This window comes from Pristiophorus japonicus, chromosome 17, assembly GCF_044704955.1.
Source record: "Pristiophorus japonicus isolate sPriJap1 chromosome 17, sPriJap1.hap1, whole genome shotgun sequence".
Classification (NCBI taxonomy): Eukaryota; Metazoa; Chordata; class Chondrichthyes; family Pristiophoridae; genus Pristiophorus; species Pristiophorus japonicus.
In genome coordinates, this window is record NC_091993.1 from 104,018,178 (window position 1) to 104,042,528 (window position 24,351).

The 24,351-nt window shown below is 49.3% G+C and overlaps 1 protein-coding gene across 1 annotated transcript in view; it reads left to right on the forward strand.

Annotated features, from left to right (window-relative positions):
* Positions 1-24,351, forward strand: part of LOC139227880 (SRSF protein kinase 1-like) — a 100,623-nt gene that overhangs the window by 15,507 nt on the left and 60,765 nt on the right. The window lies entirely within an intron of this gene.

The window sequence follows — 24,351 nt, forward strand, 5'->3', positions numbered from 1 at the left end:
GACACCCTGGACCGGATGTAAGAGCGGAAGAGAGGCAGGCAGTCAGGTTGAACGACCCCCTCGACCGCCCGCTGCCTGGACCGGCTGATGGCACCCTTGGCCGTGCCCAGGAGCAGTCCTACGAGGAGGCCTTCGGACCTACCCGCTCCCCTCCGCACAGGGTGCCCAAAGATCAGGAGAGTGGGACTGAAGTGCAGCCAGAATTTCAGGAGCAGCCCCTTCAAATAGTGGAACAGGGGCTGCAACCTTGTGCATTCAATAAAAACATGGAACACGGACTCCTCCAGACCGCAGAAATTGCAGGCGGCCTGGGAGTCCGTGAACCGGCTTAAAAATTTGTTGCACGGCACTGCTCCGTGCACCACCCTCCAGGCCAAGTCCCCGATGAATAGTGGGAGGACCCCTGCGTAGAGTGCCCTCCATCGGGGACCCCCGCCTCCTCCGGACGGCAAGATGGTACGCCATGGCGTGTCCGGACGGCCGGCGAGGATGGCAAAGTTGAGGGTGTGCAGGAGCAGCCCGTACAGGAAACCCCTCCGCGCGGAACTGAAAGGCACGGAGGGGATTTCCCCGAGGCGGCTCAAGTTGTGAGGCGCCGGCCCCCGAGGGAGGTTCCGGGGTTTGGCGCCGATGAGGAATTCCGTCCGGACGGGGGTCATTTCGGACGGGATCTCCCCACGTGCCTGAGCCTCCTCGATGCACCTAACGGAGTCAGGGCCCAGAGCTGTTTTTAGCGACACTATGGCATCGGCCGCGTGGCGGACGTTGGCAGAATTTAGGCGCCGCGCCAGCGTGTCTGGCGCCATCCAGCCCGCTCCTCCGCCATCGAGCAGGTCCCTGACCCTGGTCACCTCACCAGCCACAGCCCTCTCTTCCGACCGCCACATAAAACCTCGGCCGTGGAGGTACGGATTCCCGAGCAGCGGTTCCTGCAGGACGGCCGCCTCTCCAGCCGGCGGAGAGCTGCGCTTGGTGGAGACTTTGTTCCAGACCCTGATGAGTTCCCTATAAAAGACAGGCAGCTCCCGGAGGGCGGTCCTGGCACCCCCCAAGTTCACAAACAGGAGCTGCGTGTCATAATTGAGGTCGAGCTGCTGGCGGAAGAAATACCTCGCCAGAGCACACCACCTAGGAGGGGGCTCGACGTAAAGGTATCTCTGCAGGGTCTGAAGACGGAAAGTCGTGAGCTGGGCGCTGACGCACACCAACGACTGACCGCCCTCCTCAAGCGGGAGACTCAGGACCGCGGCAGAGACCCAGTGCTTCCTGTTGTTCCAGAAGAAGTCCACCAGCTTCTTCTGTATCTTGGCGACAAACGCAGGGGGAGGGGTCAAAGTGACCAGCCGGTACCACAACATTGCGGCCACCAGCTGGTTTATGACTAGCGCTCGACCCCTGTAGGACAGCACTCGGAGCAGTCCTGTCCAGCGCCCTAGGCGAGCGGCGACCTTGGCCTCCAGCTCCTGCCAGTTCGCCGGCCAGGCTCCCTCGTCGGGGCTAAGGTAGACTCCCAGATAGAGGAGATGGGTCGTGCTCCAGGCAAAAGGCCTGAGCTCCTCCGGCAGGGAGTCCACCCGCCACTGACCCACCAGGAGTCCGGAACATTTCTCCCAGTTGATCCTGGCGGAGGACGCGGCCGAGTAAATCTCCTGGCACTCGCGCATCCTCCGCAGGTCAGCGGGATCCTCTACCGCGAGGAGCACGTCATCGGCGTAAGCCGAGAGGACGACCTCCACGCCCGGCCCTTGCAGAGCCAGTCCCGTCAACCTCGTCCGCAAGAGGCGCAGGAAAGGCTCCACGCAAACAGCATATAACTGGCCGGACATGGGGCATCCCTGGCGCACCCCTCTCCTAAAGCGAAGGGGCGCCGTCAAGGACCCGTTAACCTTAATCAGACACTCCGCGGCGGCGTACAAAAGTCGGATCCGGGCGACGAAATGCGTCCCGAACCCGAAAGCGCGCAGAGTTCCGAGCAGATAGTCGTGATCCACCCTGTCGAACGCCTTCTCTTGGTCGAGGGATAGGAAGGCGACCGACAGACCAGCCTCCTGGGAACAATGGATGAGGTCCCGGACCAGATGGATGTTATCGTGGATTGTCCGGCCCGGGACCGTGTAGGACTGGTCGGGGTGGATCATGTGGTCCAGCACGGCACCAAGGCGAGCAGACATCGCCCTGGCGAAGATTTTGTAGTCCGTGCTGAGGAGGGAGACCGGGCGCCAGTTCTTAAGGAGGCGGAGATCGCCCTTCTTAGGCAGCAGGACGATGACTGCCCTGCGCCAAGAGAGGGGCATCTCCCCGGTCGCCAGACTTTCCCCCAGGACCCGCGCGTAGTCGCTCCCCAGGACGTCCCAGAACGCCCTGTGGAACTCCACGGTCAGCCCGTCCAGCCCCGGGGATTTTCCCCTCGAGAGCCGGGCGAGGGCACCGGTCAGCTCCGCCAAGCTTAGCGGAGCTTCCAGATTATCGGCGCCCTCCGGGCTGACCTTCGGCAGGTCCTCCCACAAAACTCTACGCGCTTCCTCGCTGGACGGATCCGGAGAGAACAGAGCCCCGTAATATTCACGGACCCTGTTGTTGACGCCCTCCGGATCCGAGACGAGAGAGCCGTCGTCGGCCAGCAGCGTCAAGAGCTGCTTACGGACACTCTGCCTTTTTTCCAGCGAGTAGAAGAAGGGGGAGCCGCGGTCCAGATCCCGCAGGAACCGGATCCGCGACCTCACGAACGCGCCTCGGGACCCGACGAGCTGCAGGTCCTTCAGCGCGGCCTTCTTCGCTTCGTACACCGTCCGCAGGGCCGGGTCCTGGACGACTTGACCGAGACGGGCTTCCAGGTCGAGCACCTCTTTTTCTAGGCGCCTGACTCTGGCCGCCCGCCTCTTGGTCGACCCCCTCGCGTACTCTTGACAGAAGACGCGGACGTGAGCCTTGCCCACGTCCCACCATAGCCTCAAGGAGGGGAAGCCCCCCTGCTTCCTTCTCCAGTCGGACCAGAATCGACGGAACGAGTCCTGGAACCGCACGTCCTCCAGCAGCCGGTTGTTAAAGTGCCAGTACGCGGACCCCGTCCTCGCGCGGAGCGAAGCGAGCTCCGCCCACACCAGGTGGTGGTCCGAACACGGCACCGGCCGCATGGAGGCCGCCGGGACGCAGGAAACGTACGCCCGAGACACGTAAAGGCGGTCGACTCTAGACCATCCAACTCCAGGCCTCACCCAAGTAAAGGCGCTGGAGTCGGGGTGGAGATTTCGCCAGACGTCCACCAAGTCGAAGGACCCGACCAGGTCCCTTAACTTCTCCGTCGCCGTCATGCACTGCGGGGCACCGGAGCGGTCCCTCGCCTCGAGGGTGCAGTTAAAATCCCCCCCGATGACAATGCAGTCGCCGACGTCGACGGAGCCAAGAAGAGCGGACACCTCTTCAAAGAAGCGCGTTTGCTGCGGGCCGGGATGAGGGGCGTACACGTTCACGAGATGGAGCGGCACGTCCCCCAGGCGAACCGTTACGTGCAGCAAGCGGCCTGGCACGGGCTCCTCGACCCCCAAGATCTCCGGCTGAAAATGCGGGCCCAGCAAGATGGCCACCCCACTAGAAATGGCGGTGAGGTGGCTCATGCGGACCTCTCCTTGCCATTCCAGGAGCCACGTGGCTTCGTCTCCCGGAACGGTGTGGGTTTCTTGCAGGAAGCACACCGCATATTTCCCCTCCCGCAGGAGCGAAAAATTGTCAAATCTACGGCGTGCCCCTCTGCCGCCGTTGATGTTGAGGCTGGCTATGGTTATCTTCATGGCAAAAGCATAGTGCAACCTCTACCTTAACCTATTGTGGGGGAGGGAGCGGAGTCTTTTGTTGAACTCCGCTCCCTCCGCAGCCCAGCGAGGAGTCCCTCGAGCTCGCGCAGCTCAAGGTGTTGCGCCTTTGTCAGGGGCCCGCCCGCGGCCAAGGTTTTGACGGCGGCGCGGACGGACGCCTTGATCAGCTCCGGCTCGGACCATTTTTCCAGGGCCAGTCGGGCTTGGTCGCGGCGACCCCGGCTCTGGGCCAAAAAGTCCCGGAGTTCCTTTGCAGGAATGAGGAGGGCCTCAGCGGCGGCCGCGAGCAGATCCACCGCCTCCCTGGCGGTGGTCTCTAGTTCTTCTCCCGCGTCCCCCACCGAGTCCCCGTCCTCCTCCGGGAGGTGGCCGCCAGCAGCCGGCCCATCGACCGCACAAGGTACGGCAAATGAACCGGCCGCTCCAACCGGCCCTGGCACTGCCCCGATCCCACCCCCAGGATCGTCGGCAGAGGAGTCCCCACTGGGCTCTTTTAAAAATGGTGCTGGGTCGGGAAATGACAGCGGAAGGGGTTCCCCCTCCGCCCCAGGAACCGGGGAACAAGGAGAGACCCGGCCATGGGAAATCCCCAGGCTCCCCAAGTGCACCAGCTCCAAAGTAAGGGGCGAGGGTGGGTGTTCCTCCCCCTCCCCGCTGCCACCCCCCGGCCCAGCATCTACAGTTTCATTAAAATCAGTTCGTGTTTCTGCCGGGTCGAGAGACTCCCGGGGAAAGTTGGGTATTGGCTGGGCGGGCTCAGGTTCGGCCTTTTCGGCCCCGCCCGCCTCAGTCCCCGGGACGCCCGGCCCGGCGGCAATGCATTCTTCCGCTGGCCCCACGCCCCCCACGACAGGCAGATCTTCCACTCCATCCCCAGGAGGCAGCGGCTGGGCAGCCTCGACTGCCTCAGCCTCCCCGGGGACAGACTCTTCGCGCCTGCAGCGCAATTTGGGAGCGCTGGTGGGGGACGCGGGACACGCGGCGGGCACCGACTCCTCCGCGGAGGGATGTTGTTCCCCCTCCGCCTCATCGGAGCCGCGCCTCCTTTTGTTCCTGGGGGCGCGCGGAGGCAGGGAGACCCCCATGTCTGCCGAGGCCTCCCTTTTCCTTTCCTTTCCCGCGCCCGGGCCCCTCTGTGGTGTTATTCAAGGGCTCGGGCACGGGCTCGGGGCACCACGCGCTCGCCGGTGACTGGGTTGGTCTGAGCGCGATGGTCAAATTATCTGGCGCATCGAGGGGACCCGCCTCTTGATGTTTTGCCTTCTTCCGCGCCTTCTTTCCGGTCGGACGCTCTCCCTCCCCCCCGCCGGAGGCCCTGAAAACAAAGGCCTCCGACGATGCCCGCGCACCTACGGCTCCCGGCACGCGGACGCAGCTAGGGGGAGGGGTGGCGGCGGCGCCAGCCTTGGCCGCCTTCGGTGGTTTGGCGGCCTTGGAGGCGGGGCAGTTCTTACGAACATGCCCCACCTCCCTGCAGGCATGGCACCGTCCGACGTCCAAAAGACGCGGTAGGCAGTCCCCTCGTGCACCACATTAAAGTTCCCCTCCGTCGTCTCCTCCCGCGCCAGCCGGACAAAGAGCTGGCGGCGGAAGGAGAACACGTGGCGCAGGCTGCTCTCCCTGAGGCCGAGCGGTATGGGGTTGATCCCTGACCTTACCTCCCCCAGTTGTTGTAGGTGAGGGAGGAGGAGCCCAGCGGGAACAAAGGGCGGGACGTTCGACACGATGACCCTCTGCGCGGTGGCCTCGAGAGGATCCACCGGCAGGAACGTCCCGCCCACCGTGAGCCCCCTTTCGAGGGCCAGGGACACCGCCCGCTCCGACCCCAGGAAGAAAACAGCCTTCCCAGACATCTTGGAGGCCGCGACAATGGCCGAGGGGCCGACTACCCCAGCCATCGCCCGCACGCACTCTTCGATGCTCATTGTGGGGTGAGTAGCTCTTGACCCCGTGTTTCTTTGTAATGAGTCTGAATGGTGGCAGGGCAGCGGGTGGCGCAGGAGGTGCCGTGGAAGCGGTTGCCACCTGCGCATATGTCTTCGCTGGCCCTGCCACCGGCGTGGATGGGGTCGCCATCACGGGGTCCCTTTAAGGGCTACACCCACCCCAAAGTCACAGGCCTTAATGGTCTTTAATGGCCTCGTATATTTAACTGAGCAGAGGAGCCCTTAACGAGGCACCTCTCCCCTCGTTGGCAATCGGGGAGAGGCCTTGCTCCCTCTGCTCAGTTGTCTTAATTGGTTTTTTTTTAAATTAGGAAGAAAAGGGTTCTCAGAGAGAGAGGGGAGAAACAGAGGGTAACGGAGAGAGAGAGAGGGGGGTGGGAAGGGGGGGGGGGCTGCGAGGGCAGGTCTCCCCTCGCAGCTGTGGGTGGGTGCACTCCCTAGATGGCAAAACACACAAGCACAGTCTTTGGGTTGGTCTTCAGGTGGGGGGAGAAGATGTCTTCACCTGGGGTAGCTAGAGCCACCAGGCACGCACTCCTAACGATGTTAATTGGGTAAATCTTCAGCCTGGTAGCTCCAGCTATCCCAGGCTAGGCAAATGTGGGGGGTGGGGGGGGTTCCAATTGTGGGGGGGGCCTAGTTGTAAGCACGGCCCCCACGCACACTACCACACACACACACACCCCCCGCGATGTTCCGGCCCTCAGTGGTCTTCTTTCCTCCCCCCACCGATACAACAAAGTCTGTTTGGGGAAATGCACCAACACCCACCTGTTGAAATGTAGAGTCTCCCTCCTTCCACACTGGATGTTGTTTGTCTTTTCCCCCTCTCTCCAACTCCTTGCAGAATGGTAAAAAGATGTTAAATGTTTTCTGTTCTCCTCCTCTCCCTCTGGATAGAAGTTGAAGGTGAAGCCCCTTCCCTCCTTCTCTTCCTGGGCTGGTCTCAGGGCTCTCCAGGCAGGAGCACAGGTTGCTAGCTGCTCCTCTCACAGCTCACAGCTCCAACTGAGCAGGACACGCCTCTACTGCTCCACGATTGGTTCCTTGTGCATGAAACTCTTTTGAGTTTACCTGCGAAAACATAAAACATGTATCCGTGCCACCCGACCTGGATGACACACACAAGACATTTACAAGGCCCTTTTTTTTTTTTGGTTTTTTTTTTTTTTTTTGGGCACTAAAATCAAATTTTTCCTTTTTTCCAGTGCCCCCTATAAAAGGAGAGGGGGACACTAAAAGCACCGGCAATTAAAACAAATTAAACTTAAAAAACGTAAAATCAAATTAAAATTTGGTTGCCGGGCGTGATGATGCACTCCAGTCCCTCCGGTGCCCACCTCTCGCGGAAGGCCGCGAGCGTACCGGTGGACACCGCGTGCTCCATCTCCAAGGACACCCTGGACCGGATGTAAGAGCGGAAGAGAGGCAGGCAGTCAGGTTGAATGACCCCCTCGACCGCCCGCTGCCTGGACTGGCTGATGGCACCCTTGGCTGTGCCCAGGAGCAGTCCTACGAGGAGGCCTTCGGACCTACCCGCTCCCCTCCGCACAGGGTGCCCAAAGATCAGGAGAGTGGGACTGAAGTGCAGCCAGAATTTCAGGAGCAGCCCCTTCAAATAGTGGAACAGGGGCTGCAACCTTGTGCATTCAATAAAAACATGGAACACGGACTCCTCCAGACCGCAGAAATTGCAGGCGGCCTGGGAGTCCGTGAACCGGCTTAAAAATTTATTGCACGGCACTGCTCCGTGCACCACCCTCCAGGCCAAGTCCCCGATGAATAGTGGGAGGACCCCTGCGTAGAGTGCCCTCCATCGGGGACCCCCGCCTCCTCCGGACGGCAAGATGGTACGCCATGGCGTGTCCGGACGGCCGGCGAGGATGGCAAAGTTGAGGGTGTGCAGGAGCAGCCCGTACAGGAAACCCCTCCGCGCGGAACTGAAAGGCACGGAGGGGATTTCCCCGAGGCGGCTCAAGTTGTGAGGCGCCGGCCCCCGAGGGAGGTTCCGGGGTTTGGCGCCGATGAGGAATTCCGTCCGGACGGGGGTCAGTTCGGACGGGATCTCCCCACGTGCCTGAGCCTCCTCGATGCACCTAACGGAGTCAGGGCCCAGAGCTGTTTTTAGCGACTCGATGGCATCGGCCGCGTGGCGGACGTTGGCAGAATTTAGGCGCCGCGCCAGCGTGTCTGGCGCCATCCAGCCCGCTCCTCCGCCATCGAGCAGGTCCCTGACCCTGGTCACCTCACCAGCATGAATCCCAAAAAGTTAGTTTGCAGGTGCAGCAGGTAATCAGGAAGGCGAATGGAATGTTGGCCTTCATTGCGAGAGGGATGGAGTACAAAAGCAGGGAGGTCCTGCTGCAACTGTATAGGGTATTGGTGAGGCCACACCTGGAGTACTGCGTGCAGTTTTGGTCACCTTACTTAAGGAAGGATATACTAGCTTTGGAGGGGGTACAGAGACGATTCACTAGGCTGATTCCGGAGGTGAGGTGGTTACCTTCTGATGATAGATTGAGTAGACTGGGTCTTTACTCGTTGGAGTTCAGAAGGATGAGGGTGGATCTTATAGAAACATTTAAAATAATGAAAGGGATAGACAAGATAGAGGCAGAGAGGTTGTTTCTACTGGTCGGGGAGACTAGAACTAGGGGGCACAGCCTCAAAATACGGGGGCAGCCAATTTAAAACCGAGTTGAGAAGGAATTTCTTCGCCCAGAGGGTTGTGAATCTGTGGAATTCTCTGCCCAAGGAAGCAGTTGAGGCTCGCTCATTGTATTCAAGTCACAGATAGATAGATTTTTAACCAATGAGGGAATTAAGGGTTATGGGGAGCGGGCGGGTAAGTGGAGCTGAGTCCACGGCCAGATCAGCCATGATCTTGTTGAATGGCGGAGCAGGCTCGAGGGGCTAGATGGCCTACTCCTGTTCCTAATTCTTATGTTCTTATATAAAAAGATGGATAGAACAAGTCCAGGGAACCATAGACCAATTAGTTTAATGTCAGTGGTCGGAAAGATAATGGAATTCTTATTCAAATATGCAATAGAAAAACATCTAGTCACTGAAAACATGAGTAGTCAGCACAGATTCCAAGGAGAAGGTCATGCTTGACCAACTGTATTAAAGTCTTTGAAGAAGTAACAAGTTAGGTTGATCTATTTGGATTTCCAAAAGGCTGTCGATGAACACACAAACATGTGGAGTCCGGGGATAAGTAGCAGAATGGATGCAGGCTGGCTACAAAACAGAAAACAGTCGGGGGTTAAAGGTAATTACTCAGTTTGGCAAATGATGTGAAGTTGTTTGCAAGGATCGTTGCTCAGACGACTGTTCACTATTTACGTAAATGATTTGGACTCTAGAATTGGAAGTACAATTTCAAAATTTGCTGATTACTTCAAATTTTGGGGAGGACAGGTGTAGTTAACAGAGGAGGACTGTGACAAAATACAGGAAGGCATTAATAAACGTGCAGAATGGGTGTGTAATTGGCAAGTGAACTTCTTCATGGATAAATGTGAGGTAGTATATTTTGTTGGGAAGAATAAAGAGGTCACAAACTCCTCAAAATAAATGTCTAAGTGGGGTAGAGGAGCAGAGGGATCTTGGGATACAGATGCACAAATTACTCTAAAGTAGCAATATAGGCAATTGAGGCTTTTTAAAAAAAAAAAGCAAACAAAGCACTGGGATTCATTTCTGGAGGGATCAAATTGAACAGCAGAGAAGTTATATTAAACTTGTATAGAACCTTGGCTAGACCACACTGAGTACTGTGAACAGTTCTGGTCTCGATATTATAAAAACAACATAACATATATAAACAACATTGAGGCATTGGGGAAGGTGCAAAAAAGATTTACTCGGTGAGAGGTTACACCTATCACGCAAGATCGAACAGTTTGGTGTTCATTTCTCTAGAAAGAAGGCTGAGGGGTGACCTGATAAGATTATGAAGGGGCTTGAAGGTGTAGATGTAGAGATGATGTTTTCACTTGCGGGTGAGACCAGAATGAGGGTCCATAAATACAAGGTGGTCATTAATAGATCCTATAGGCAATTCACGACACTTCTTTCCCCAGAGAGTGGTTAAGAATGTGAAACTCACTATCGCAAGGAGTAGTTGGGGTGAATAGCATCGATACATTTAAGGGGAAGCTAGATAAGCAAATGAGGCAGAAAGGAATAGGATATGCTAATGGGGTTAGATAAAGAAGACTTGTGTGGAGCATAGACACCTGTGTGGATCTATTGGGCTGAATGGCCTGTTTCTATGCTGTAAATACTTTGTAACTGTGTAATCTTGCAAGCCCTAGAAAAAAAGCAAATGTACATATGCTACCATGGTGCCTGTGTAAAATAGTTGGTTAGAGTTGCAAGCTGAGTATTTGAGTGCCATGCGGCTGTTGTCCAAAATGAACATTGAATTTAAACAAGGAACGTAAGACCACTTCGGAAGATGTGGACAATTCAACAAAACAGGTGACATGTAATTTAATGCCCTGCCCCTTTTACGCTCAGGTGGGCGTAAAAGATTCCATGGCACTATTTCGAAGAAGAGCACGGGAGTTATCCCCAGTGTCCTGGCCAATATTTATTCCTCAATCAATGCAATGAAAACTGTTTATTTGGTCATTATCACGTTGCTGTTTGTGGTACCTTGCTGTGCGCAAATTGGCTGCTGCGTTTCCCACATTACAGCTCGCTCCCTCCCTCCCTCCCGGCCTGACCGCACCCCCCACCCCGTGATCTTCGGCGGCCCCGCCGACACCTCCCCCCACCCTACCGACCTCAGCCCAGGCAAAGACACTCTGAAATCCGGAATGGCCTCGTTCCTGAGGTTTCTGGCTTTCGGACGTCACAACTGTATATAAATGTAAGTCTTTTAACTGAATCCATTTTTTTAAAAAGCCACCATTTGAGTTTTAAAATGGGCCATAGAGTGAGTACAAGAGCATACAAGTAAAAATAAATTTGTTTCAAACATTGGTTAGGCCACAGCACTGTTTGGTTTTGGGGTTATATAAAAAAACACAAAAGCCACAGAGACAATATACAGTAAACTTATCAAGAATGGGAAATCATAATTGAGGAGAAACATGAGTAACTTGCACTTATTCCACTAGAGCAGAGGAGATTTGAGTTTTTTAAAGTTTTTGGAAGATTTTGGTAGTGTATAAGGAAAAGACCATATCCTCTGGTGACAAGGAGACATTGATTTTTAAAATCCTTACAAGTGAGGAGAGAGATTAGGAGAAATGTATTTATTTAGAGGGTGTTGGAACAAGGAATGCATTGCTACAGTATGCGGTTGAGGCAGAGATCATGTCTTTTAAGAGAAAGTTGGATGAATATTTAAAGCAAGGGAATATACAGGACTCTGGGGTGAAGATGGCTATGGGATTAGTTTTGGATTGCTCTGGCAAAGAGCCGATGGGCTGACTTGCTACCTCCTGTGCTGTAAACATCTCTGGCTCTGAGAGGAAGATGATGACTGAAGCTGCCAAGCTTTCCCATGCCCTCAATTGACTTCACTATCCTATTTTCAGGTGTCTTGCCTCCTGCTGATTGAATTCCCTTGGGTTGTGAGACCCACTTCTGGTCCTTGTCTCCTATGGCTATGATCTGTCTTCTCCTTAATTCCAGACAAAACATGCACATTAGCATTTTAAAGAGCAGGGTGTACTTCCTAATGCCCCACGCACTGTGCTGCAAGAAAGCATGCATTTATTTACGTTCAGGTGCCAGTTTGATTTGTGACCACAACATGCAGCATGACATTAGAAATGTTTTTGGTGCCGGCCACAAATTTGAACTTGCAACATTGTGGGCACGGCAGTCCATACGTGAAAGATTAAGGCTTTCCATGTTCCTTGCGATGTTGCATGTGCACAGTGCTGGTGGCATGCCACAGACTTAGCGATTGCCCACACTTCCTCCAGTTGAAGCTCTTTTTTTCCTTGTCTACTCCCAAGTCGTCTACACCTGGGAGACAGCATTGACACACATCTGCCACACTTGCAGATTGTGGCACTGATTAAACCCCAGATAAACAAACCCTGCTCTGCTACACCTTTCAGGGAAATGTACATGTTGTCTTTATCAAATGGAGAAGTTCTGCCTTCTCTCTGCTACCTTCTGTTCCTTCGCTTGCAGATTTACAGTACTTTATGAATGAGCTTCAAGCTGCTGTCTAGATTCCCTGCTATTTATTACTAATAGCGATCCTCGCATTTCAGAGCTTGCACTGCAGCTGACTTTGCTGAATCTCCGGAGTTATCTGCGTGCAGTCTCACGAGCCTCGTGGCTCTGGGGCCGTTTTCGCTGGGATTGCTGAATCTTTAAATGAATGTTGTGGCTGATGCTTAAGAAGCCAGTCATTTGTGGCAATATCTACCAAATGCAGTAGAGCAGATTTTGTGTTTTCCTTTCAGAAGTAGCTAAATAAGTCTGGTCCAAAGTAAGGAGTGCAATCTGAAGATGATGGGAAATTATTTACCAGGAGTCTAGTTTGGATTTTCTTTATCAAAGCAGAAATGGTAGGCAGACTTTGTTTATTTTTAGAAATGTTAGTGCAGTGGTCTTGCAATTTCTTGAGCTAATAGAATTTTGTAATTAATTCAGTTGTTAACTGCAGTCTAAGCCTTAATCTGCTGTATATATAGTCTACGTCTCGGAGCCATATAGGAGGGCGGGTATCAGTACTGCCCTGGTGCTGGATTTGAGGTCCTGGTCTTCAAACACTCTCTTCCTCAGGCAACCGAAGACTGTGCTAGCACACTGAAGGCATTGTTGGACCTCGTCGTCAATGTCTGCTCTTGTTGACAGTAGGCTCCCGAGGTATGGAAAATGGTCCACATTGTCCAAAGCCTCGTAGTGGATTTTGATAATTGGTCAGCAGTGCTGAGCTAAATTAAAACGTAGGACCTCAAAAGTAGTAACCTCGGGATTGCTACCAGTGCCATGTACTTGTCAGAGTAGGAATCGCAGGATAGCTCCAATGAAAACGTGGCTTGAGCAGTGGTGCAGCAGGGAGGGATTCAAATTCCTGGGGCATTGGAACCGGTTCTGGGGGAGGTGGGACCAGTACAAACCGGATGATCTGCACCTAGGCAGGACCGGAACCAATGTCCTAGGGGGAGTGTTTGCTAGTGCTGTTGGAGAGGAGTTAAACTAATATGGCAGGAGGATGGGAAACAAAAAGGAGACAAAAGCAAAAGACAGAAAGGAGATGAGTAAAAGTGGAGGGCAGAGAAAGCCAAGGCAAAAAACAAAAAGGGCCACTGAATATAAAGGGGCTGCAGGAGGGGTCAAAACTAAAAATCATGGTTTTAAAAACTAGTATTAAAACACTACCTAAACGCACGCAGCATTCGAAATAAAATAATTGAGTTGACGGCACAAATCATAACAAATGGGTATGGATTTGGTGGCCATTACAGAAACGTGGTTGCAGGGTGGCCAAGACTGGGAATTAAACATACAGGGGTATCTGACGATTCGGAAAGATAGACAAGAAGGGAAAGGAGGTGGGGTAGCTCTGTTAATAAAGGATGATATCAGGGCAATTGTGAGAGACGATATTGGCTCTAATGAACAAAATGTTGAATCATTGTGGGTGGAGATTAGAGATCGTAAGGGGAAAAAGTCACTGGTGGGCGTAGTTTATAGGCCGCCAAATAATAACTTCACGGTGGGGCGGGCAATAATCAAGGGAATAATGGAGGCATGTGAAAAAGGAATGGCAGTAATCATGGGGGATTTTAACCTACATATCGATTGGTCAAATCAAATCACACGGGGTATCCTGGAGGAGGAATACATAGAATGCATACGGGATTGTTTCTTAGAACAGTATGTTACAGAACCTACAAGGGAGCAAGCTATCTTAGATATGGTCCTGTGTAATGAGACAGGAATAATTAACGATCTCCTAGTAAAAGATTCTCGGAATGAGTGATCACAGTATGGTTGAATTTGTAATACAGATTGAGGGTGAGGAAGTAGTGTCTCAAACGAGCGTACTATGCTTAAAACAAAGGGGACTACAGTGGGATGAGGACAGAGTTGGCTAAAGTAGACTGGAAACAAGGACTAAACGGTGGCACAATTGAGGAACAGTGGAGGACTTTTAAGGAGCTCTTTCATAGTGCTCAACAAAAATATATTCCAGTGAAAAAGAAGGGCGGTAAGAGAAGGGATAACCAGCCGTGGATAACCAAGGAAATAAAGGAGAGTATCAAATTAAAAACCAATATGTATAAGGTGGCCAAGGTTAGTGGGAAACTAGAAGATTGGGAAAATTTTAAACAACAGCAAAGAATGACTAAGAAAGCAATAAAGAAAGGAAAGATAGATTACGAGGGTAAACTTGCGCAAAACATAAAAACAGATAGTAAAAGCTTTTACAGATATATAAAACGGAAAAGAGTGACTAAAGTAAATGTTGGTCCCTTAGAAGATGAGAAGGGGGATTTAATAATGGGAAATGTGGAAATGGCTGAGACCTTAAATAATTATTTTGCTTCGGTCTTCACAGTGGAAGATAAAAACCATGCCAAAAATTGCTGGTCACAGAAATGTGCGAAGGGAGGACCTTGAGACAATCACTATCACTAGGCGGGTAGTGCTGGACATGCATCCCAGGGTATTAAAAGAGCTGGCGGAAGTTATAGCAGATGAATTAGTTATAATCTACCAAAATTCTCTGGACTCTGGGGAGATACCAGCGGATTGGAAAGCAGCTAATGTAACGCCTCTGTTTAAAAAAGGGGGCAGACAAAAGCCAGGTAACTATAGGCTGGTTAGTTTAACATCTGTTGTGGGGAAAATGCTTGAAACTATCATTAAGGAAGAAATAGTGGGACATCTAGATAGGAATAGTGCAATCAAGCAGACGCAACATGGATTCATGAAGGGGAAATCATGTTTAACTAATTTACTGGAATTCTTTGAGGATATAATGAGCATGGTGGATAGAGGTGTACCGATGGATGTGGTGTATTTAGATTTCCAAAAGGCATTCGATAAGGTGCCACACAAAAGGTTACTGCAGAAGATAAAGGTTCGCGGAGTCAGAGAAAATGTATTGGCATGGATCGTGAATTGGCTGGCTAACAGAAAACAGAGAGTCGGGATAAATGGGTCCTTTTCGGGTTGGAAATCGGTGGTTAGTGGTGTGCCACAGGGATCGGTGCTGGGACCACAACTGTTTACAATATACATAGATGACCTGGAAGAGGGGACAGAGTGTAGTGTAACAAAATTTGCAGATGGCACAAAGATTAGTGGGAAAGCGGGTTGTGTAGAGGACACAGAGAGGCTGCAAAGAGATTTAGATAGGTTAAGCGAATGGGCTAAGGTTTGGCAGATGGAATACAATGTCGGAAAGTGTGAGGTCATCCACCTTGGGGCGGGGGGGACGGCGGCGGGGGGGGGGGGGGGGGGTGCGCGCGGGCGGGCGGAAACAGTAAAAGGGAATATTATTTGAATGGGGAGAAATTACAACATGCTGCGGTGCAGAGGGACCTGGGGGTCCTTGTGTATGAAACTCTTTTTGGAGTTTATCTGTAAAACAAAACATTAAACCGTGCCACCCGAACTCCCAAAAAGTTAGTTTTCAGGTGCAGCAGGTAATCAGGAAGGCGAATGGAATGTTGGCCTTCATTGCGAGAGGGATGGAGTACAAAAGCAGGGAGGTCCTGCTGCAACTGTATAGGTTATTAGTGAGGCCGCACCTGGAGTACTGCGTGCAGTTTTGGTCACCTTACTTAAGGAAGGATATACAAGCTTTGGAGGGGGTACAGAGACGATTCACTAGGCTGATTCCGGAGATGAGGGGGTTACCTTATGATGATAGATTGAGCAGACTGGGTCTTTACTCGTTGGAGTTCAGAAGGAAGAGGGGTGATCTTATAGAAACATTTAAAATAATGAAAGGGATAGACAAGATAGAGGCAGAGAGGTTGTTTCCACTGGTCGGGGAGACTAGAACGAGGGGGCACAGCCTCAAAATACGGGGGAGCCAGTTTAAAACCGAGTTGAGAAGGAATTTCTTCTCCCAGAGGGTTGTGAATCTGTGGAATTCTCTGCCCAAGGAAGCAGTTGAGGCTAGCTCATTGAATGTATTCAAATCATGGATAGATGGATTTTTAACCAATGAGGGAATTAAGGGTTACGGGGAGCGGGCAGGTAAGTGGAGCTGAGTCCACGGCCAGATCAGCCATGATCTTGTCGAATGGCGGAGCAGGCTCAAGGGGCTAGATGGCCTACTCCTGTTCCTAATTCTTATGTTCTTATGTGTGGTGGGGTCAGGTCAGTAGAGGATCTTTGTCTTATGGATGTTTAGAGTAAGGCCCATGCTCTCGTACGCCTCGGTGAAGGTGTTGACGATGGCTTGGAGTTCGGCCTCCGAGTGTGCGCAGACGCAAGTGTCGTCTGCGTACTGTAGTTCAATGACGGAGGATGGAATGACTTGGATCTGGCCTGGAGGCGGCGGAGGTTGAACAGATTCCCATTTGTTTTATAATTTAGCTCCACTCTTGCTGGAAGCTTGCTCAGGGCGAGATGAAGCATTGTAGCAAGGAAGATCGAAAAGAGCGTTGATGCGATGACACAGCCTTGCTTGACCCTGGTCCGGACGTGGATTGAATCTGTGGTAGATCCATTAGTCAGGATCGCGCTTGCATGTCATTGTCGAGCAGATGGAGGATGGTGATAAACCTTTGAGGGCAGCTGAAACAGAGGAGGACGCACCATAATCCTTCACGGTTGATAGTGTCAAAGACCTTTTATACAGCAGACACCTCAAAACGCTGGAGAAGTACCACCAGCGCTGCCTACACAAGATACTGCAAATCCATTGGCAGGATAGATGCACCAACGTCCGTGTTCTCGCTCAGGCCAACATTCCCAGCATCGAAGCATTGACCACGCTCGATCAGCTCCAATGGGCGAGCCTCATCATCTGCATGCCTGACACGATACTCCTAAAGCAAGCGATCTACGCGGAGCTTCGACATGGCAAGTGAGCCCCAGGTGGGCAGAGGAAACGCTTCAAGGGCACACTCCTTGATAAAGTGCAACATCCCCACCGACTCCTGGCAATCCCTGGTCCATGACCGCTCAAAATGGAGGAAGAGCATCCGGGAGGGTGCTGAGCACCTCGAGTCCCATCGCCAAGAACAAGCAGAAACCAAGTGTAGACTTCGGAAGGAGCGTGTCAACCCAGGCTCCCCATCTGCCCTTTCCTTCAACCACTGTCTGCCCTACCTGTGACAGAGACTGTTGGTCCTGCATTGGAATCCTCAGTCACCTGAGAATTCATTTTTAGTTTTGAGGGACTGCCTTTGATGATGATGAAGCCTTAATCAGAAATCATGTGGGAAAACTCTCGGTTTGGGTTTGAGACTCTGTAACATGGTGATTTGGTGTGTGCATTACAAGACACGGGGCTGAGGTCCTCCCCGCCCCTTCAAAAAAAAAACACTTTTAACATCAAGCTTAACATGAAATGATTAAATGGGAGAGGGAATAATTGGAAACTCCTAGACAGTTTTCTGGTAACTTCAGTGGTCTTAGATTTTCTGCAGTGTTTCTCCTACCCTGTCCCTAAAATGTTATGTTCTGTGCTTTTCTGGTTTGTTAGTTTTGTGGTGGTTCTGTCTCTGCAGGTTTGCCATGGGCCATGTGACTGGTATATAGAGTAGTGCTTTTTTGTATTTTTTGCTATTTATAGTTTGGTCACTTTACTGTTTTGTGCACCATTTAAGTCAGTTTTGTTTCCACCTGATTTATTACAATCTGTGTTCTGTTGCAAGGTTTGTTTCTGCTGTTTTTTTCACTAGTTTCTTGAGCAATGTTAGCCAGCATGTTGATTTTCCGTCTTCCCCTTCACAAAACTGAATCATAAAATGTTGTTTAACCATCTTTATCATCTTTTTCATAACACTTTTACTGACAAATGTTGAATTTCTGATTTTAAACATGTTCATAATATAAAATTACACAGCCGTATTGAGTTGGAGTTGTAAATGACCAATGTGAAGATCAGAAAATCGATCTCTGTTTATCCCATTTCAACATTTTGCACATTTTTAATAGTTAAATACTATACCTGCCATGTGATTTGGGAGCTCTGCTAAGGAAAGTTAGAGTATTAAGGAGTGTGCTGGTTTGCCAGCAGGAAATCTCCTCGCATGTTCTATTTAAGAAATTTGATCTTTCCCTTTTCATTATAAAGATCAAACAGCAAAATAGTGATGAATGAGATTTATTGGCATGTGTCAACTGGAATCATGTGTACTTTCTCACTGGGCAGGAAAGGAGAAAAAATGTTGAAATTGTTGTTTTCTTGAAGTTCCCATAATTTCGATTTTGAAAGCAACAACAATTATTGTGAAGTTCTTTGGATGCAGCATCACATGTAATTAACTTGACGACATTGGTATGCTAACAGCTGATACCTTTTTTTTTAAAAAGGTGAATTTGCAATCAAGTATTAAAGAAGTATTTTTGTCAATATACCATGACTTTGGCATCATTTATGTGTAATAAAGTGGCAAGAATATATTCTTGAATTTTAATTTCACTTTCTATTTACATTTTTATCTCCATTGTAAATTCCCTTGTCCTCATTTATAACAGAACTGCCCATGTAAACCTCTTAATTATACCCTCCTTACAGTGGAGTTGTGAACACTGGCAGAAGTTCACTTGGCAGTTTCCATTATAAAGTGGACATAGGAATTTATAATGGCAATATTTTGAAGGGACAATATATGACAAAATGGGGACTGAATTATGCCCACAGCCCTGAACCCCCTGGTGCCTAACCTGAATACTACAAGTTTGACCATTCCCAACACAACAGGCGGTTGGCTAATCTATATATTAGTAGTGTATCTATATCTTGTCCTGCACTGTTCCTTTTGAGAAGTCAGCCATGAGAAATAGGCACCAATGGAACAGCAAGCTCCAGAATGCGAGCACAAAAGCACTTCAGGCAACAAAACGTGCTTCTGTTATGATTTATGAGCAGTGCTTTTATGTACACATTTTATATTGGATAATCCTTATATAAACATTTAAAATCTAGATTCTATGTAAACCGTTGCCTGTCACTTTGCAATTCCAGGCCTCTTGTCACCATAGAGCTCTCTATCCGGTCATTGGCTACTGAGCCTCTACTGGCCATAACTCAAAATTGGCCTTGCCATATGCAAGTTTAAAGTTTGTTTCTTTTAGACTTTGCCTTTCTTTGGCCCTAAGTCTTCCCTCTGTCCTCCATTGCTGCTTCCTCCTGATCCAGACTTTCCTGTTTGTTCACCCCCAACAGACCATTTAACATTTTTATTTGGCTGCTGCTCAGGCCCCCTTCAGCCATGTAGGTCATTTTAATTTTATTTTGCGCCAGCAATCCTCCTTCCAGCCAGAACTCCTTTGGCTTAATAGGGCATTTTGCACTGCCCCGTTCCCTGTTTGTCACGCCAGCCCAAATCCCTCGCACCTCTGTTTCATTGAATCTATTGGATATTTTTGTGCCACCCCCCCCCCCCCCCCCCCTGTCAGCCTGATAGGTCATTTTATATTTTAGCTGTCCCACAAACAACAATGAGATAATGATGAGAGAATGTTTAATAATGTTGGTTGAGGGTTAAATATTGGCCTGGACACCGGAGAGAACGCCCCTGCTCTTCAAGCCATGTGATATTTTGTGTCCACTTGAGAGGGAAGGTAAGACCTCGATTTAACGTCTCATCCAAAAGACACCACCTCCGACAGTGCAGCATTACCTCAGTACTACACTGAGGTGTCATACTGGATTATGTGCTCAAATTGGTCACGGGCTTGAACCCACAACCTTCTAACTTCGAGGCAAGGAGAGATATGAGGGGCGGACAGAGAGAAAGACAAATACATGAACAGAGGACAGATTGGATCCGTCCATATGCTATTCTGCACTGTCCATTGCGGAACCACCAGTGAACAGCAAGCTCCATAACGTGCGCGCACAAGCACTTGGATGGCCACCTCGTTTGACAAGTTCTGTCTGTATTAGGGCTCTCCTGAGCAAATTAAGTTTTTTAATAGCCTGTTAAACTGCTTGTAACTCATCAGTAAATTAAGAGTCATTTGTCACGTGTCGTTATGCAATTTTCTGCTTTAAGGTGCAGCATAGAATTTTAGCAATGAGCTTGGTGGTGATCTGCCTGCTTATTGATATAGTCCACACCACTTGCACACTGTCCACGTTTAGACCGGACAACCGCCTATGTCGAGTAAATAGCGCTAGCTATTTTTCATTACCATAAGTATCAATTACGAAGGCGTCGCTTAAACCATATTAAATGGGCCGGCTATTTCCTGTAGTTCAGCAACTGTGATCGCACCTAATTAAAGTGCGATTATCTATCATTAACTATTGAACTTTTAATGACGGACCTTTGTGAAATCAACCCCTCTCCATTTTCTGGGTAAGGCTGTAAGGAGTTTGTGGATCATTATTCAAGGTTTATTAATTTCACACCCAGTGCTTGCTGGGTTGTATAAATTACCTGACAATTTGCTGGAATTGGACTATTTGGAGTTTTTGAGGTACACAGCTCCCACTGTACCACAGTATGGATGGGTATTTCTAATCAAGACTTTTATGCAGTCCATATTAGATTAGGAATGGGCTGCTAACGTGTCTGCCTCTTGGGTACAGTGCCGAAATCATGAACCACGACACATCTTTTAACCAACATTAAAGGTGAGTACGACGCTTTAAACATAGCATCAAAATGCAAGAGATAAAGGAATTTAAACTTTAAAAAAAAAACAGGTCAAGGGGCAGTTGGATGAAATTAAAACGAGAATAGCTAAAATAGTGACGAGGAAGCGTTGAGTCTCTTGGCTTTGCTGCAAAGATTTTTTGCCAAACATGCACACACAGCCACAAATGTGAATTTACCTGATCTTGTTCTTTGATATTTTCCCCTACAAGTCATGCTGGGGGAGTACCAACTGCACCAGTGAGGAAGCTCAGAGCTCTTTTCTGTGACAAAGAAATATCTTGATCCATGGACTAAAGACCTGTAGTCAGTCATGATGCAGAATGAGAAAGACTAATACCTGTACCACTATCTCTCCGATGCCCATTCTCTGGGAACATAGAAATATTGGACCAGCTGATCTATCAAACCTGTCTGCAACAATCATGTTGCAACAACTCACCACCAGTCATGTAACCTCCTGCAAGAAGCAACAAAAGCTTAAATAAAAAAACACCCTGAACCACTTCAGGGAAAATAATTTGGGGAAATTCTCCTCTTCCCTTCTCTCGCTCCCCGCCCCCCCCGGCCCAAGGCAATCAAAATAATGTTCCGGGAACACCACAATCTCCTACGAGACTAACTTTTCTCATTGTGATTTTCATTTGCATTTTATATCAAAATATTTAACTATATTAAATATCTTGCATATGTTGAATATTTCCTGTCTCAAAAATTTTGCTTCCTGTTACTTTTGAGTCACACTTAAGTCAGCATTTCGAGGTCAACATTTATGCTGGCAATTTCTTATTTTACTGTTGACTGGGCCATCATGGTACATTTCCCAGGCTTCTGTTACTTCCTCTATTTATGACTGTTGCATGCCCTCAGGCAAACTTTATTTGTCCTCCTCAGTCCCCACTCCTTCCAGCCTTCACCTTTAAGCAGGAACTTCATTTGCCCATCTCCCAATGTAGCTCGTTCCTTTGCGCTGCCTTTCTTTCACTGCCTTTCTGCCCCAGTCCTGTTGATCAAGCCCACTGGCAGGAGGGTGCAATTATAATGTGACAAGTTTATAATTGTTGTCATAAGAATTTATAATAGAAATATAAAACGAGGACAGAATGTACATTTTTGAACTGATTGCTTTCACTGTTCATTGACATGGGCGATTGACTAGTATTGATCCATCAAAATGTATGCAATACATGTGGAAGAAAGTCTGAATCTAGCTGCTTTAATCAAAAGTTAATTTTGGCCTTACATTTGTGCATTTCTCAGTGTAAATGTGTTAATCTATAACATTCTGAAAATAGCCACCCTGCAGCAACCCCATGAGGTTCATTGTCCTATTGATGGAATCTAGTGCAGTAACTTCATACTTTGCTCTAATTCAAATGAACACTGTGCTTGGCACCATTTAAAAAGTGATGTCTTTGTACAAAAAAGTAATTTTGTTTGATAGTATTGGGAAGTGATGGATCGGGAATAATTCACTCGTGGAAAACGTTCCAGAAAATTCGCAAATGAGGGGTTCTTGATGCTTTTTTTCGTTGTCTGTCCAGGCCACATCCTAGGTCATCTCATCCTCTGTCATTGAGCTATAGTATGCAGATGAAGCTTGCGTCTGTGCACACTGAGGCCAAATTCCAAGCCATTGTCGACACCTTCACTGAGGCGTATGAGAGCATGAGCCTTATGCTAAACATTCTTCGGACAAAGGTCCTCTACCAACTTGACCCTGCCACACAGCACTGCCCCCCCGATTATCAAAATCCATGATGAGGCCTTGGACAACATGGGCCATTTTCCCTACCTTGGGAGCCTACTGTCAGCAAGAGCAGACATTGACGACGAGGTCCAACACCGCCTTCAGTGCGCCAACACAGTCTTCGGTCGCTGAGGAAGAATGTGTTTGAAGACCAGGAACTCAAATCCGGCACCAAGCTTATGATCTACAGGGCAGTAGTGATACCCGCCCTCCTATATGGCTGAGACGTGGACTATATACAGCAGACACCTGAAGCTGGAGAAGTACCACCAGCGCTGCCTCCACAAGATCCTGCAAATCCATTGGCAGGATAGACGCACCAACCTAGTGTTCTCAGGCCAACATAACATAAGAAATAGGAGCAGGAGTACGCCATTTGGCCCCTCGAGCATGCTCCGCCATTTAGTAAGATAATGGCTGATCGGATCATGGACTCGGCTCCACTTCCTTGCCCGCTCCCCATAAACCCTTTATTTTCTTATCGTTCAAAAATCTTTTTATCTTCGCCTTAAATATATTCAATGACCCAGCCTCCACAGCTCTCTGGGGTAGAGAATTCCTCAGATTTACAACCCTCAGAAGAAATTCTTCCTCATCTAAAAATGGGCGGCCCCTTATTCTGAGACTATGCCCCCTAGTTTTAGTTTTCCCTATGAGTGACAATATTCTCTCTGCTTCAACCTTGTCGAGCCCCCTACTAACTTGTATGTTTCGATAAGATCACTTCTCATTCTTTGGAACTCCAATCGACTCAACCTACCTTCATAACTCAACCCCCTCATCTCCAGAATCAACCTATTGAACCTTCTCTGAACAGCCTCCAATGCAAGCATATCCTTCCTTAAATATGGAGACCAAAACTGTATGCACTACTCTAGGTATGATCTCACCAATACCCTGTACAGTTGTAGCAGGACTTCTCCTCTGCTTTTATACTCCATCTCTCTTGCAATAAAGGCCAACATTCTATTTGCCTTCCTGATTACTTGCTGTACCTGCATACTAACTTTTTGTGTTTCATGCACAAGGACCCCTAGGTCCCTCTGTACGGCAGCACTTTCCCACTGTTAGTCAGTCTATATCCCTTTGCAGATTTCTTGTGTCCTCCTCACAATTTGCTCTCCCACCCATCTTTGTATCATCAGCAAACTTGACTACATTGCACTTGGTCCCTTCATCCAAGTCAGTAATATAGAGCTCAATTTTCCCCAAAGCGCTTTTTTTGGCGTACTTTGAAGAGTTACGCCAGTTTTTTGGGGGCCCAAGTATGCCACAAAAAAAAAATGTTCAAAGTTTCCCCATTGCAGTTCTTCATTTTGGCGTGGCCTTTGCTGTTGTCCGGACATCTGCTGTAAAAGGTTTTACTGCAGTGCAACACATGATGGCCTAAGCAGAACTGAAGTAACTCTAAGCTGGCCAAACTTGCCTAAATGGCCAGAATTGGTGTGGGTGGCAGGTTACGCCCCCTTTAGCTGAAAAAAAAGTATTAAAAAAAATCTTAACTAACTGAGATATGCTGGTGCAAATTGATTGGGGAAATTGTGGTTTTTTAACTTGGTCCAAAAAAAGGCACAAATCACTGGGGAAAATTGAGCCCATAGATTGTAAATAGTTGAGGCTGCGGCACCCCACTAGTTTGCCAACAGGAAAATGACCCATTTATCCCAATTTTCTGTTAGTTAACCAATCCTCTACCCATGCTAATATATTACCTCTAACCCCGCAAACTTTTATTTTGTGCAGTAACCTTTTATGTGGCACCTTTATCAAATGCCTTCTGGAAATCCAACTACACAACACCCATTGGTTTCCCCTAATCCACCCTGCTCGTTACATCCTCAAAGAACTCCAGCAAATTTGTCAAACGTAATTTCGCTTTCAGAAAAACCATGTTGACTCTACTTGATTGAATTATGCTTTTCCAAATGTCTTGCCTTGCTTCCTTAATGATGGACTTCAGCATTATCCCAGCAACAGATGTTAGGCTAACTCGTCTATAGCTTCCAGCTTTCTGTCTGCCTCCTTTTTTTAAAATAGGGGCGTTACATTTGCAGTTTTCCAAT